Genomic DNA, 15,469 nt, shown 5'->3' on the forward strand with positions numbered 1-15,469 from the left:
TTGGTGCTGTCCTGCTGCATAATTACAGTGGCCCTAAATATACTCCTGTGTCCACTGCTTCTTTATGGTGCTCTTTAATGTACATAGGTGTTCAGATAACGTAATGCTTCTCCCTATATAATGATCTGTCATCTTCGGATTTTTATTTTTTATTTTGAGCTTCAAGTTGAAAAGAGCTCTGGTACTTTTGGGTACTGACCGCGCTATATAAAAATAGATAAGTAAATAAATAGATGCGTCATTTTGAATTGTGCCATTTGGAGCAAGGCGATACCGATCAGCTTGTCGCCAGGCACCCAAGCCTCCGCGACTCTGTCAGACTGACTTAAAATCTGGCTGCACAGCTAGGCCTGACAAGGACAGCTGGACCTGTCCTCTCTCTCCGTCACTCGGTCTCTGACCGTCTGCAGCATTCGTCCCCTCTTCCTTCTACCACCTCTTTTCCTCCCTTCCTATAGGCCATGAAACGGCAGCACGTGCTTTCTCCTCCCCTGAGTCACATGGCGCCGTGCCTGTGATGGTGGGGGCAGGGGGCGGTGGAGCACTGAGGTCCCCTCCCCCAGCTCCTCCTCTGCCTCCCCACTCCTCCCGTGTCAGCTGGAAGCTCCTGAGCAGGAAGTGTGCTCAATGCCCTTTGCCTGTCCTAGAAGCCGAGCGGAGACAGGAGGCTAGGGGGCCATGCTGGCACCCAGGCTCTGAGGATCCCCTACCGGGGAGAGGGCCCCCACATCAGCCGACAGGGGATGCTCGCCTGCTGGCCTCCGTCCAGGTGAGCGCGCCCACGCTACTGCTTGCTGCCCATCCGCCACTTGCTCCAATCTGTCGCCGGGTGCCAGCGATCCCGCAGAGCCCCCCGTACTCACAGTGCCCTGTCTGCCTCTCGATGTACCTCTCCGAAGACTGCTCCCCTTAACGCCCCCGTATCCTCCGCGACCTGCTGTATACATAGATTTCAAATCGGTTTACCTCCGCTTAGTTTGTCACCACACATAATACAGGCTTGTGTTTTCAGGCTGTTGGATGGATACAAACTTTATGATGCCATTGCATGTGGGGGCGGGGGTCTGAAGGGCAGTCCTCAGGAACCCCTGCCTCCTTCCTGTAACCCACGATTAGTCCTCATTGTCACATTATACTCGGCGCTCTTCTGCAAGGTTTACGGTACTTCCACTCAACAACCGTCTAGAAATTCTATTGTATATGGGGTACTCTGGTATGTTTTTTCCTCCCGCCCACCCAGTACTGGGTAACAGCAGAGGTCTACTGAGGGGTGTCAGTGGGACTAGGTTCTGTGACCCTCCCCATCGCCCCTAAACCATGCTTCACACAGATCTCTCCAGCGGCACACTTGCGATCTTGAATTGGAAACTGGGGGTTACACCTATATCCCTGTAGCAGGCGCATTAACCCTTTAAGTATTTCACTAGGATCAGAACCAGTAACCTGCAGTTTTCACACAGATGGTTGCCTTGTGCATATTAATTTACAGATCTGTTTACAGGGATTAAAACAAGTAACTGTGTAACAGGCGCATTAGTACTTAATACTGGGGTTATCCCATTTCCGAGAGTTCCGGATTTTTATAGTTAAGACATCTGGGGTACACGTCTCTAAATATAACACAGTTTGGTGTCGTTAGTTGCCCCTAATCCTGCTGTATGATGCATTGATCTACACGGAATCATGTACTCTAGTGTTATGATTAATCCTAGATAAAATAATGTGATTAACCTATTATATGCCCAAGGTCACACAGTGTTGTCAAATGGCTTGCACAGCAGCGCCCAGTGTGGTAAAAGTTATTAGCCCAGGATCGAGCACACTGATCACGTTAGTCCAGGATCATACACTTTGTTCCACATCACATACTTTGTTCAAATGGTCTAACGGGGCAGTCTGACCTCTGTTCTCCTGGTTGTACTATTGTTAATTCGGGCACGCATCGCCCTGTTCCCCTCCGGGGAGCCACCTCTCTCCAGTCCCGCTGCTCCCGTACCAGGAGCTGCGCTCCTTTTAGCCCCTCTCCCACTACTGGATGTATGACCTTGAAAGGTCATTCCGACATCTCAAGGTCTAATTCTGTACCCTCGCTGCCAATCAGGCCCCCTACATTTCCACTCTGGACAGAAGAACGCTGCTTTCAAGCGCGCAGGAGGGAAATGACACCTGGAGCATAAACCGAAATATTTTGCAGAATTTATTGCTTGATTTGAATACATATTATTTGGTATTAAACTACCAGATACCTGTGCTACAATTATTAGTGCTTACTGTTAATAATGCTCCAACTGTGGCAGTAGTGGTACGGTTCATTCTTTAATTGGTGCTGGTAATGGTGGTTTTATATTTTTTACTTTATCGTGTGTGTTTTAATAGTTAAATATTGTATTTTGCTGCAGTGCAGTTTATTTTTCGAATATGCAATAAACTATAAATTAATATTATTTCGTCAATCCTATTATCACAAAACGCCTGATTGGATGTGGCTCTTAAGTGAGGGGCATGATGTCGGACCCTGATGTAGTAGGCTTCTGATTTCCAGTACTGACAATCATCTTTTCTTTAAACTATTGAGAATGGAGGGCAGGCGGGTAGAAAGCTAACTTTAAGTAATTTTTCGATATACTTCTGCAAAGTGCTCTGGACGTTGGAAAATGATTTTTGTTTGCTCTAGACATGCCTTGGCAGTGATGGGTGTTGCTGGGCTGGATGGTATCGCTGTGCGCTGCTTGGGCTGTGTGTCCGTGATGGGCAAAGGTAGTGCTGCATATTGCTGGTGTTGGATCGTAGTAATGTACGTTTTGAGAGTTTGGATGTCTGTGCACCAGCCTTCTGTTGTTCGTGCTGTTTCCTATGGGTGCTGGACTTGTCACTACTGTGCTGCTGCAGTTTGAGGTGTTTTTTTCGCGCTGCTGGTCTGTAGTTCAGCAGATGGTTCTATGTGATGCTTGGCTTGAGTAGCAGTGCTGTGTTTTCACTAGAGAATACACATAATAAAGCGCCAGGGAGCCCCAGATGGTGGTGGCAAAGGCAGCCAGCTGTAAAGAGCATTAGGGGTTATGGCACACAGGACGTGTGTAAAGAAGCCCACGAGGCAGTGTTAAAGAAACCCTTGGGTGCACCTATTGGGCATGGTTAGAAGCCGCAGAGATAGTGGGGGTAAGGCTAAAGGACAGAGAAATAAATAGCAGGTGTAAAATACATAGAAAATGACACATTAGTTAACAAAACCCATGGTAAGAGCACTTGGAGGATAGCAGGAGTAAAACAACCCTGGTGTACATGATAAGGGATGTTCAAGAATGGCTAAGGAGCCATTGATCAGAAGCAATGTTGGAAATAACTGTAGGTAGTTCATTCCACTGAACCCCACTCATTTATACCAGTCTGGTCCCCTAAATTGCGTCTCAACAGAGAGTTTGGGTGTACACATTTAACCTCATGCTCCCCAGTGTTTTGGTTTTTAAGGACATTGTAGTCCATCCGTCACACTCCCATGAGAGAGGCACTTTTGTGTGCCTTTTGGGCCTGCCTTCTGCTGCACTTTCGGTTCCTTAATTCTACAGGCAAGAATGGCTTACAGCAATTAAATTTGGTAGCCTTTAGACAGTTTTTACACCTGGCCTTAACACCATACTTAAAAGGTACAGCCATATACATTTCCTATCCTCATCACTGCAGTTTCTTTCATCTGTGTAACCCCAATGCTGTTTTAAAATATTACACCCATGGGCATGCTGAAATCGTTTCTTTCAACATATAAACGTGTATTTTGCTGTGTTTTTGGTGGTGGCCCCAAACCACGTGATTTTTTTAGTCCCAGCTCAAACAGGTGTTAAAAGCCCTAAATATGAACTGAGATTTTTAAAATACTTTTGCTCCCAAAATTGTTTCATCGAATTAAAGCGTAGTTCCTTCCTGTACGTTTCTAATGAGAGGGAAAAAGCACGAAATTCTTCCTTTAGTACTCACTGAAGAGAGACAATACTCTATTGCCTTAGTTCTTGTAGGCTGTTGTTGCTGTGATCGAAAGGGGATCTTCTCTAAGTATTATTTTCTTTCCAAGTCCTCGATGACAAAATTGTGTGTAGCATCACCCCGTCCCCAATATTACAAAGCTGCCGCCATCCTGAAGTACCTACACTTGCTTTAGAGCCAGGCTCGAATTTCGTTTGGAATTATCTGCATTGTCCATCACTTTATATACAGCACTGACCAGTAGTTTGCAAGCTAAGCAATTTAGCTAAGTAACTAGTGCCCATTCCTTGCCCACTTCCACCCATTATCTCCTAAGATCACCAGGATTAAAAAGAATTGGAGCTCACATCTTTGCCACTCTTGATTCTGTTTTGTGGAGTACTTTGCCTCTTGAATTAAGGAAGTAATATTCTCATCTTATTTCTAGAATGAGGCTGAACATCGTTCTTTGCAGCCAAGCACCTTTTGAGATGTAGCTTTTGCCATCTTCACAATTCTAGTGCCAAGCTAACTTTTGGGTGACAGTGCGCCTTAGAAGACTTCTCTTACTTACCCTAACCAAATACTTTATCCGGCCTCAGGGAGCTTTATACAAATTCTGTGGCATGTGCACCTTGGCAATTCCTTAGATAGGCCAGTTACTTTGCCTCTTGAGCCAGGATAGGCACGATCATTTGAATCTGCTTCTCTTGAGCCAGAAGGCAGGAAGGGTCCATTAGAACCTGCAGCCTAGGCAGCAAGGGCCTTGTCCATCCCTAGGTGGACAGGTCTTAGGCCCAGTCCTTTGAAGCACTGAGCACAAGTAACCAACTCACTGACCCTAATTGTGCCAGCAAGATTCTAAGTAGCCATCTTCCAGTCTCCGGATGTGTGGGTTGAATCGTGCGTAGCGCCTGCTCGGCCCTGTTCTCCTTTTATAAACACCCACATTAAATAAATGGTGCAAGGTAGCATGTGAGTGAGTATCTGGTGGGATCTCTGTACTTCATTAGTATGTTGTGAAAGTGCGAATTGGGCGTATTAAGACGTAATTTTCATTCTGCTTTAATAGTGACTTCTTAACTGCCAGGGGGCAGGGCAAGTACACCTAGCAGGCAGATGTAAATATACAAATAGGGCACTGGTAGAAAAGTGACAGAGGCCAACTGTGACAGCGTAAAGCGACAGGGGTGCAGGGGTTGAGAGCTCCTGCGGTAGGGACCCATGGTAATTAAAGCCATGCATCCGTGGTAAATGCACTCTGAATACAGGATGGGGAGGCCTAGTGGGTAGACACACCCCATGTCCTTTCGCTCCCAGTCGGAAATGAGGGCCCCTTCAAAGACTGCAGGGCACGCTTTGTAGTTCCTAGTCTAAACATGATTCCCTGTAGGGGGTTACACAACAGGTGGGGGTGGACAGAATAAACAACATGCCCACACAACCGTCCTATACGTTTCCTCAGTTGTCCTTTGCTGCCCTCCCAGTTGCTCAGATGGCGCCCTGGTTTCTCCTGCCTTATCTCAGACGTAGCCCGATTCCCCAAGGAGCGAAAGGCTGTAGGACGTATGAAGATCAGTGCTGAGCGCAGAGGACGAGCTGACCCCGGCCTTTGGCCGCCTGCTGTCCTTTGACGCGGCACATAAGGTGTCTGACCTCTGCTCCACTGCAGGCCTTGCGGCTGACCATTTACTCCTGATAAATATGTGAGTGTTTGCAGTGGCGTAGCGTGGGGGGTGCAGGGGGGGCCGGCCGCACCGGGCGCAACATCTTGGAAGAGACTAAATCCACGGGTTAGGGGGCACAAATTACTTGCCTTGCCCCGGTTTAGGGGGCGCAAATGACTTGCCCTGCCCCGGTGCTGACAACCCACGCTACGCCACTTACTGTGTTTGCATATCGTAAACAATAGTTGTTGGTCATCAAAAGGTGCACGCTGCCCTCAACCATGTGAGACTGAAACCTGGCCTCCACAGTTCTTGCAGGTATCCTAACAGACTGGCCTCCAAACTTGGTGGTCTCTGAGGAAGAGGGTCCCTCTCCTCACATGTTGCTCACAGTCGCTATGTCTCGGTTCTCGCTCTGTGACGATCTCTGTGTATACTCAGCTTTATAATGATACGCCTCCAGTCAGCTCTGTAGCGATCTCTCATTAATCAGCCTTGTGACAATCTCTCCACACTCAGCTATTTGGCGAATTGGCCTCATTCAGCCTTTGTGACCTCCTGTCTCCGCGCTCTTTCTCAGTGCGCAGCCTCTGTGATGCCTCTTGGTTTCCCCGCTCTGCCCTTAGCCAAGGTGAAAGTTGTTCCCTCTGTCCACAGCCCTGTGTAGAGGTTTGTTTAGGTATTTGATGGAGTCCTGACAGGCCATCTTACAGCCACTTTACAACGCTCGGAGACACAGTATACGGACATGATCAAACAATGTGTACAGTCACAGTGAGCATATTGACCTCTCTTCTCTCAGTCAGTGTGGCTGTCTTTTCTCAAACACTTAATTTTTGTAAATGTGCTTTTTTCACTTTCAACTGTGTGATTTCTCTGCATCCAGCAAGTGTGATTTTTGTTTTCTTTTTCACCCCCCCAATCTTTGTGAAGGTCTTTCCACGCTCAACGGTGCCTCTCTTTAGTGTCACCACCCCACGCAGTAGACCACCATGTTTTTGGTTGGGAAAACTGTTGATAAGTTTACTAATCTAATTCGAGACACCTGTAAGGTTAATTTATGGGCGAACCAGGTGTTACAGTGCTGTGTTAGATTACTAGCGGACACCCATCCCGAATACCAGGCCAGAACATCCAGGAGTAAACATACTATCCGTAGGTCAACGACATCCTCTGCTCCGTGTTCAAGAAGAGCTGTAGTTCTCTATAATTCTTGAGTTGCCGCACCCCAGAGGCACAGAGCAATTAAAAGCCAATCTCCAGTAGTCAGGATGCCAACAGTCGAACACCACTTAGTGTCAATATTGGCAACTTTCCCCCCAGGAAACACTGAAAAGATTACTACTTAGCCAACAAGGAACATAATAACTCGGACAACACAAGGTTCGGTGGAAAACAGAATGTTGCAGGTTTATTTCATAATTGAAATATGCCAGCTTGGTGAGTTAATTTATGGACGATCCAAGGGCAGGCAGCGATGATTAACCTAAGCTGCCCACAAGCCTGATGAGCTAAAGAACAGCACCATGGGCCAGCCCATTCGGTGTTACAATTTTCTCGATGGGGAGCTTTCTCTCTAAAGACTGTGGACCACCAGTCGAGGATTAGAACTCACGCTTCTTGAGGGCGGAGCGTCACCAAGGCAAAGCCTCTAGTTGCTCAGGGTTGCAACTGCCCGAGGGACTAACGGGGCGCCGTGGCTTGCATCCCAGTGCTCTGCCATAAAGACTCCCGGGTTTGGCCTAGAGCAACCATGGTGTGCCCCTTGAGTTGGTATGCTTATGCACCAACTGCCTCCGGATCGCCCTGTAACTCCGCCTGCAGCACAAATAAACAATTAAAATGTTCAACAGCCGAAGCGAAATTCTAACTGCTGCATGCTGGGTATGGGATGGGTGGGGGACAGCGAGGTCAGCAGCGGAACAAAGAGAGTCGCACCTATACAGGGTGGTAAATGTACCTGCCAAGCCGGTGCCGGAAATGACACATGGGAGAGAGCTGGACATGGGGCCCCCCAGGGGGGCCCAATGAGTGGAAGGAAGGTGAGTGTGCCATATGCGGCACTAAGGGGGCGCCCTCTTAGGAGGGCACACGGCATGTGCCGCAGGCAGCCACATTCTTCTCAGTGTCCCCCAATGGCCCAAGGGCATGGAGTTTGTGCCCACCCACCATAATTGGGGCTTTTCTTACTTCTTGCGTTAGGATCGCTTTGTAAGTCTGAGTCCATTGTTGAAAAACAGTAATATAACGTAATTACTTCTTGTTTTCAAAGCTGGATGGGTTGGCGATTTTCACAGCGCCAGGGTGGAAAGAGGGCACCATTTCCAGCGCCAGCCGCAATGTCTCTCGGTGGCCACAGAAGAAATACTGTCTTCACCGGCTGGTGTGAACTACTAAAAGGCTGTCCACGGTATTGTAGCCCAGCGGGCGATGTGGCTAACCACTCCCCCACTCCTCTGGTCTTTTGTTTGAATCTTTTTCAACACCTCAGACAACAACAAAAAACCGAAGGATATAAACAGATGCTACATTTATGATGAGAAAAAGACCGATTTCATGTGACGAGGTTCTGTTTTTCATAGAATCGCTTCCTGCCAGATAATTTCCCAGCAGAATATTGGATGCTGGTACAAATTCTTTCGAGAATTGTGTGCTTTAAGATTTACTACAAGCTTCAAAGTGGATTTTCCTCCCAGTGCATGTGTGCGATTTAAATATGTCGCCCCCCAATGAAACGTTTTTCAGCCCTAGTACGAATATAAATAGACAAACCTTTCTTCGGAAGGCGACTTTCCCAGTTTTCTTTACTTCATCTTGTAGAGTCCATGAAATACAAAGGTCCCCAACAGCCGAGCCATATGCAGCTTTAAGTAGTTCTTGGCACCAGCTCTGTACTTTTAACTTAAGATAATTTTGGGTTTTCGTGTTACTCATCCGGTTAATGTTCCAATTTTATTTTCCAGACTGTCATTTGCTGAACAATCTCTGTATGCCTTTGCCCTTGAGTCTGCCCTGCAGTATCACTAGTATAGCACAAAAGATTACACAATCTCAATTTGTGGGTTTTCCTATCAGGGGGTCACATGGCAAGATGTATCTAATCTGGTTGTTTTTAGGTGAAATATGTCTATCGGTATTTTTACCAAAAAGTAAACTTTCCTTTCTAATTACCGTCATGATTCGCACAATGGGACCGCTGCAGCTGCAGTTCTCCTGCCAGGTACTTGTGTGAAAGAAATGTGCTGGACAGCCACACGGACATCCATCCACGCATCCTTTTACAATTACTGCTTATTTTATAACACTCGTGCTGAAACTATTTTTTGTTAATACTATTCCCACAGCCTCTCCTCCTATTAGTTGCCTTTTAATCTCTTTTGCATTTCAGCGTGTTCCGACGTGCACCAGGTAGTCTCTTTGGGGTTTCATTATTAGATTCAAATGAAGCACACCTTACCTTCCCAATTTCACAAAAAAATGAGTACGTAGTGTATTTGTTCTAAAAAGAACTGAAGTTGGAAAATAGATGCAAAGAATGTATGGATCTTCTCTTTGGCATAGATTCTTCAAATACAAAATGTTTGTTGACGTCTCCATTGACTTGTCCCTCTTGACCCACCTTAATCTGTAAGAAAGGATGCCAGAGAATACTTTACAGCTCCTTGGAACTTGGGTTCTGCAAGCAAAATAATCTGAATTTCAGTAAAGCAGTGGAGTTCAAATATACATTGGCTAGATTCCCTTTGATTGCTGGATTTTACTGCCAGAAAATGTTTGCATGCGCTGGTATGACAGGGAAAAAGTGGGTTAGCATTAAGAGTCAAAACAAGTGATCCCAGAACTCTTGTTTCTAACCATTAGTCATGCACACTGCTCATTACCGGTGTAGGTATAGTATCCTTGCATTTATGTATTTGTAATTTCTATAGTGTGAATCTATCTTGCCAAAAAGCAGGGAAGCACTTTACAGGGTCAAAAGCAAAAATACAGTCTGTGAGTGACTGAAGAGTATGCCGGGTTCTCACATTGTTTCTTTATTTCCTCTTATCACCGTAAGATGGACAAGTCTCGGTGGACCCCAACATATACAGTAGTGTGAAAAAAGGTTGTCAGTAATTCAGTTTGCAGATTTGTGACGGGCATGTCTGCACCTATATCCCCAGAACACTGTGGTGCTGCACTTATAGGACAACCTGTCCCCTCATTGGAATGGAAACCATTTGTCAGAAACTCTATCAGAAAAGAATGTACCTGAGACTAGGATTCCAGAGAAGCAGAAGATAAATTCCCAAATCTCAACCTCTACTACAAGTAACAAGTTTTAGAACCTGTCACATACACCAGACAGGGGGAAATGGGATTGAGAAGAAAGGAGAGACTGCCACTGGATGGTGTGTTGCTTAGTTCTTAGTTCACTATCTGCCTACTGTGTTGCTTCTTCTTGAGTAATGAAAGAGTTTTCCTGCTGCACCTGTAGCCAAAACAAGAAAACAAGCAATATGTACACTCTAGTTCTCTATTCTATCTAAATTTCCCTGTGTTTAACCAATACACAAAATGCAGAGTTTACCTATTATTCACAGTGGAATTGCTGCTCGTGTCACAATTCAACTCAACGCACTAGGAGTGTTTCATGCTTAAAAAAGTTGAGCATAGCGACAAATTGTATATAGTCTTCTTTTGTGCATTTATGTATTTTGATTCCTTCTTGCAATTACTTTTCATTATCTGTAAAATAAATGTTTGATGGCATGTGTAGCTGCAGATACACATGCTTTGCAAAAGTCCGCAATCTAGTGTTGGGCTCTGAGTGTTACAAGTTCTTTTGCTTCGAAGAAGCTTTTTCGAGTCACAAGATCGAGTGACTCCTCCTTCGGTAATAGTGCGCATGGACATCGAGTCCTTAGTTAGATTGTTTTCTTTCCACCGTCTGGTTCCGATTTGTTTTCTCTCGCTTCGGTAGATCTCCATTCAGTACTATCGGAACTTCTCTCTATAAACATTGGTATAGTTTTCAATCGCATTTTCTCACTTATATTCAATCTTATTGTAATCGTCCAGGTTGATTAAACGCCCTTTCGGGCAACCGCACCCTTCTTGGGCCTACTTTGACTTGTGGTTGTCGAACAATGTCAGGCTGATGGAACGACTCCGTTTCGTTTTTGCCCTCGGTGTCATGTCAAGTTCCTATACACCAGTCAACACTCGGTGTGCAACCTCTGTCTTTCTCTGGATCATTGAGAAAAAAGCTGTGAAACGTGTCAATCCTTTCGCTCGAAGAAAACTCTTAGGGATCAAAGAGCATGTCGGTTGGAGATGGTGTCCAAGTCGTTGGAACAAACACCCGACATTTTCGGAGAAGAACATGCCCAAGCTGCAGTTCCCACCTCAGACTGATTCGGAACAAGACTCGGATGGGGACAGCCAATCGCTTCCAGCAGCGCAGTACATGAGTACATCATCCCCTTCCCATCACCCAAAGACAACTAAAAAGACTTCAGCACTGGTCTTGAGTCCACCACTGCTTGCCGGCCATGGTCAGACCAGAAAAACACATGCGGATGACCAACCCTCGGGTTCAGCACCAAAATTTAGGACCAAAGTGCATTCGGCGCTGACCGAACAGCGTGCCACACCTGTTTTGGGATCGAGTCGAAAAGCAGAGCCTTCCACCTCGGAGCTGAAACCTGTGGGTGAAAAATATGCTCCAACTACTGAGGAGTCTTTGAAAATAAGGCCCACAATAGACGTAATGGGTGCTAAACAGTGCAAAATCCAGATACACAAAGACACTGGAAGGATTATTGCTTCTCCTCCTCTTACAACAAAGAGAAAGTTCTCTTTCCAAGAGACTCTAGAAGCTGCCTACAATCAGGTCGTAGGTAGGGCAGCTGCATATCACAAAAGTGCAGTTGCATACAGATCCCAATGAGGATGATGTTTTAGTCAGCACATTAACATCCACTCACAAGGAGTATCAATGTCTACCCATGCTCCCAGGCATGCTTAAACATGCAGATGGCATTTTCAAGGAGCCAGTGAAGGCTTGAGTTATCACACCAAGGGTAGACAAAATGTACAACTCTGCACCTTCAGATCCACTTTTGATTGCACAACAATTGCCACCTGACTCTATAGTTGTCAGTGCAGCAAGAAGAAGGGCAAATAGCCAGTCCACAGGGAATGCTCCTCCCCCAGACAAGGATAGTCGTACATTTGATGCAGTGGGGAAACAGTAGCAACTCAAGCTGCTATTCACTGGAGGATTGCAAAATCTCAAGCTCTGTTAGCCAGATATGATAGAGCTCATTGGGATGAAATGGAGGAGTTCTTACAATACCTTCCACCAGAACACCAGAAAAGGGTACAGCAGATAGTTGCTGAGGGCCAGGCTCTCTCTAATAACCAAATTAGTCCTGCCTTAGATGCAGCATACACAACAGAAAGGGGTATCAACACCAGTGTGATTATTAGAAGGCACGCATGGCTAAGAACTTCAGGGTTCAAACCTGAAATACAACAGGTAGTATTCAATAGGCCTTTTAATAAGCAACACTTAATTGGCCCAGAAGTAGATACCACCATAGAGAAACTAAAGAAAGACTCTTATACAGCTAAGGCTATGGGTGCCCTTTACACTACCCCTACTCTGGAACTTTTTGTAGGCCCCAGTTCAGAGGTGGTTTTAAACCATCAACCTCAGAGTCGTCCATATCCCAACAGAAACAAGGACAACAATTTTACAATAGAGGTTCTTACAAAGGAAATAACTTTAGAGGTAGCCACCACAAGAGGTTCCTCCACCTCAGCCAAACAGTGACTTTCTGCACATCACCACACAGCATACATCTCCTGTGGGAGGAAGACTGGAAAATTTCTACGAACAATGGCACAACATTACAACCGATCAGTGGGTGCTGTCAATTACCCAGAATGGTTATTGCCTAAAACTCATTTCTACTCCACCAAACATTCCCCCTCGCTCGCACAGGCTTTCTCTGGCAAACCTAAATTTATGAAAACAGGAGGTACAATCACTTCTACTCAAGGGTGCAATAGAGATGGTACCTATATCCCAACAAGTGGCAGGAGAATATTATATATACTTCCTCATACCAAAAAAGGATGGTACTCTAAGACCAATCCTGGATCTCAGACCCCTCAATCAGTACATCCTGTCAGAGCATTTCCACATAGTCACTCTTCAGGATGCCTTTGCCCTGCTACAAAAACAAGACTACATGACAGCATTAGATCTAAAAGATGCTTACTTCCACATTCCCATACATCCAGCATATCGCAAATTTCTAAGATTTGTGATAGCAAGCAAGCACTACCAGTTCAAAGTACTACCCTTTTTAGTAACTACAGCACCAACGGTATTCACCAAATGCCTTGCAGCGGTTTCATCATATCTAAGAAGGCAACATATACATGTCTTTCCTTATCTGGATGACTGGTTAATCAAAGCTAGCACCATTCAAACCTGTCAACAGCACTCACTGTACACAGTGGATACCCTACACAATCTGGGGTTCACAATCAATTACCAGAAATCTCATCTGCAACCAACCAAATGCAACCGTATCTGGGAGCAATTCTGAACACTCATTCAGCATTAGCGTACCCAAACCCTCTGAGAATTCAAACTTTCCACTCTCATATCTCAACTACAATAAAATCACACAGTAAGGGTTTATCATGAAACTTTTGGGAATGATGGCATCATGCATATCAATCGTGCCCAATGTATGTCTAAATATGAGACCTCTACAACAGTGTCTCTCGCAACAGTGGTCTCAGGCACAGGGTCAACTTCATGATCTAGTGTTGTTCGACTGCCACACTTACAACTCTCTGCAATGGTGGAATCACACCAACTTATCAAAAGGACGGCCATTTCAGACCATAATCACAACCGATGCATCAATGATAGGTTGGGGAGCTCATATAAACAACCTTACCATACAAGGGGTTGGGACTTAATTTAACAAATTTATTACATAAACCATTTGGAATTGCTAGCAGTGTAACTAGCACTCAAAGCTTTCCAACCACAGATCATGCACAAAACAGTGTTGATAAGGACAGACAACATGACCACAATATATTATCTGCAAAAACAGGGACACACACACTCCTCTCAATTGTCTCTTCTAGCACAGACAATTTGGAAATGGGCAATATACAATCACGTTCAACTACTAGCAGAGTATATCCCAGGGATACAAAACCAACTAGCGGACCTCTTAAGTAGGACGCAGCAACAAATACATGAATGGGAGATTCACTCAGGAGTGATTCATCAATACTTCCACATGTAGGGACCCCCTGACATAGACCTCTTCGCAACAAGAGAAAACGCAAAATGCCCAAACTTCGCATTCAGGTACCCACATCCTCAATCCAAGGGCAATGCTCTATGGATCAATTGGTCAAGGATATTTGCATATGCTTTTCCTCTTCTCCCACTAATTAAATTTAAGTCACACCTCCCTCAGTACGATACTCATAGCTCCCACGTGGGCACGTCAACATTGTTGAATCTGTCTGTAGTTCCACATCACAAGATCCCAAACAGACCGGGCCTATTGACTCAAAACAAAAGTAAATTCAGGCATCCCAATCTCAGTATGCTCAACCTGGCGATTTGGCTCCTGAGGTCATAGAGTTTGGATATCTACAGCTTCCAACAGAATGTATGGACATTCTAAAAGAAACACGCAAACCTACAACCAGACAGTGCTATGCAGCTACATGGAAACATTTTGTATATTACTGTCAACCCAAAAACATTGATCCACTTAAAGCATCAGTACAAGATATTGTCTGTTATTTGCTTCATTTACAAAAAGCAAATCTTGCCCTCTCATCTATTAAAATTAATTTAACAGCAATAGTTGCTTACCTTCAAAACAAACAGAATACGTCTCTGTTAAGGATCCCTGTCATAAAAGCTTTTATGGTAGGCCTTAAAATAAGTATTCCACCTAGAGCTGCACCAGCTCCTGCCTGGAATCTTAACATCGTGCTCACAAGGCTTATGGGTCCACCATTTGAACCCATACATTCTTGCACTCTTCAGTTTCTCTCACAGAGGTTGCTTTCTTAGTAGCAATTACTTCCTTAAGGAGAGTTAGTGAAACTCAGGCATTCACTTTAGAAGAACCTTTCTTCCAAATTCACAAAAATAAAATAGTACTTAGGACAAACCCAAAATTCCTACCTAAAGTAGTTCCACCATTTCACATCAGTCAGTCACTGGAATTGCCAGTCTTCTTTCTACAGCCAGATTCAGTTGCTGAAGTGCTCTTCACACTCTTGATGTTAAAAGAGCTCTTGTGTATTATGTAGATAGAACAAAAGATTTCAGAAAATCTAAACAACCTTTTGTGGCTTTTCAACAACCTCATAAAGGTAATCTTATTTCAAAACAAGGATTAGCCAGATGGATAGTAAAGTGTATTCAGACTTGCTATCTTAAAGCTAAAAGATAGCTATTAGTAACTCCTAAAGCACATTCTACTAGAAAGAAAGGCTCTTCAATGGCATTCTTGGGAAATATACCAATGGCAGAGATATGCAAAGCAGCCATGTAGTCTAAACCACACACATTTTGTAAACACTACTGTATGGATGTGGTATCTCACCAACAAGCAAATGTTGTTCAAGCAGTGCTTAAAACACTATCTCAAACTACTCCAAATCCTACAGGTTAGCCACCGCTTATTTTGGGAGTGGACTGCTTTTCAGTCTATGCAAAGCATGTGTATCTGCAGCTACACATGCCATTGAACGGAAGATGTTACTCGCCCAGTAGACATCTGTCCGTGGCATGTAGTGCA

General features: G+C 44.9%; 1 protein-coding gene across 1 annotated transcript in view; it reads left to right on the forward strand.

The window, feature by feature from the left end:
• The first annotated feature begins 572 nt into the window (after nucleotides 1-572).
• The window catches only part of LOC138259407 (estrogen-related receptor gamma-like), a 58,220-nt gene continuing 43,323 nt past the window's right edge, over nucleotides 573-15,469 (forward strand). Inside the window, exon 1 of the mRNA XM_069207152.1 lies at nucleotides 573-769. The gene's annotated coding sequence lies outside the window, so the exon portion shown is untranslated. The remainder of the gene's footprint in view (nucleotides 770-15,469) is intronic.

The sequence above is a fragment of the Pleurodeles waltl genome, chromosome 9 (genome assembly GCF_031143425.1).
Source record: "Pleurodeles waltl isolate 20211129_DDA chromosome 9, aPleWal1.hap1.20221129, whole genome shotgun sequence".
NCBI classification, from domain to species: Eukaryota; Metazoa; Chordata; class Amphibia; order Caudata; family Salamandridae; genus Pleurodeles; species Pleurodeles waltl.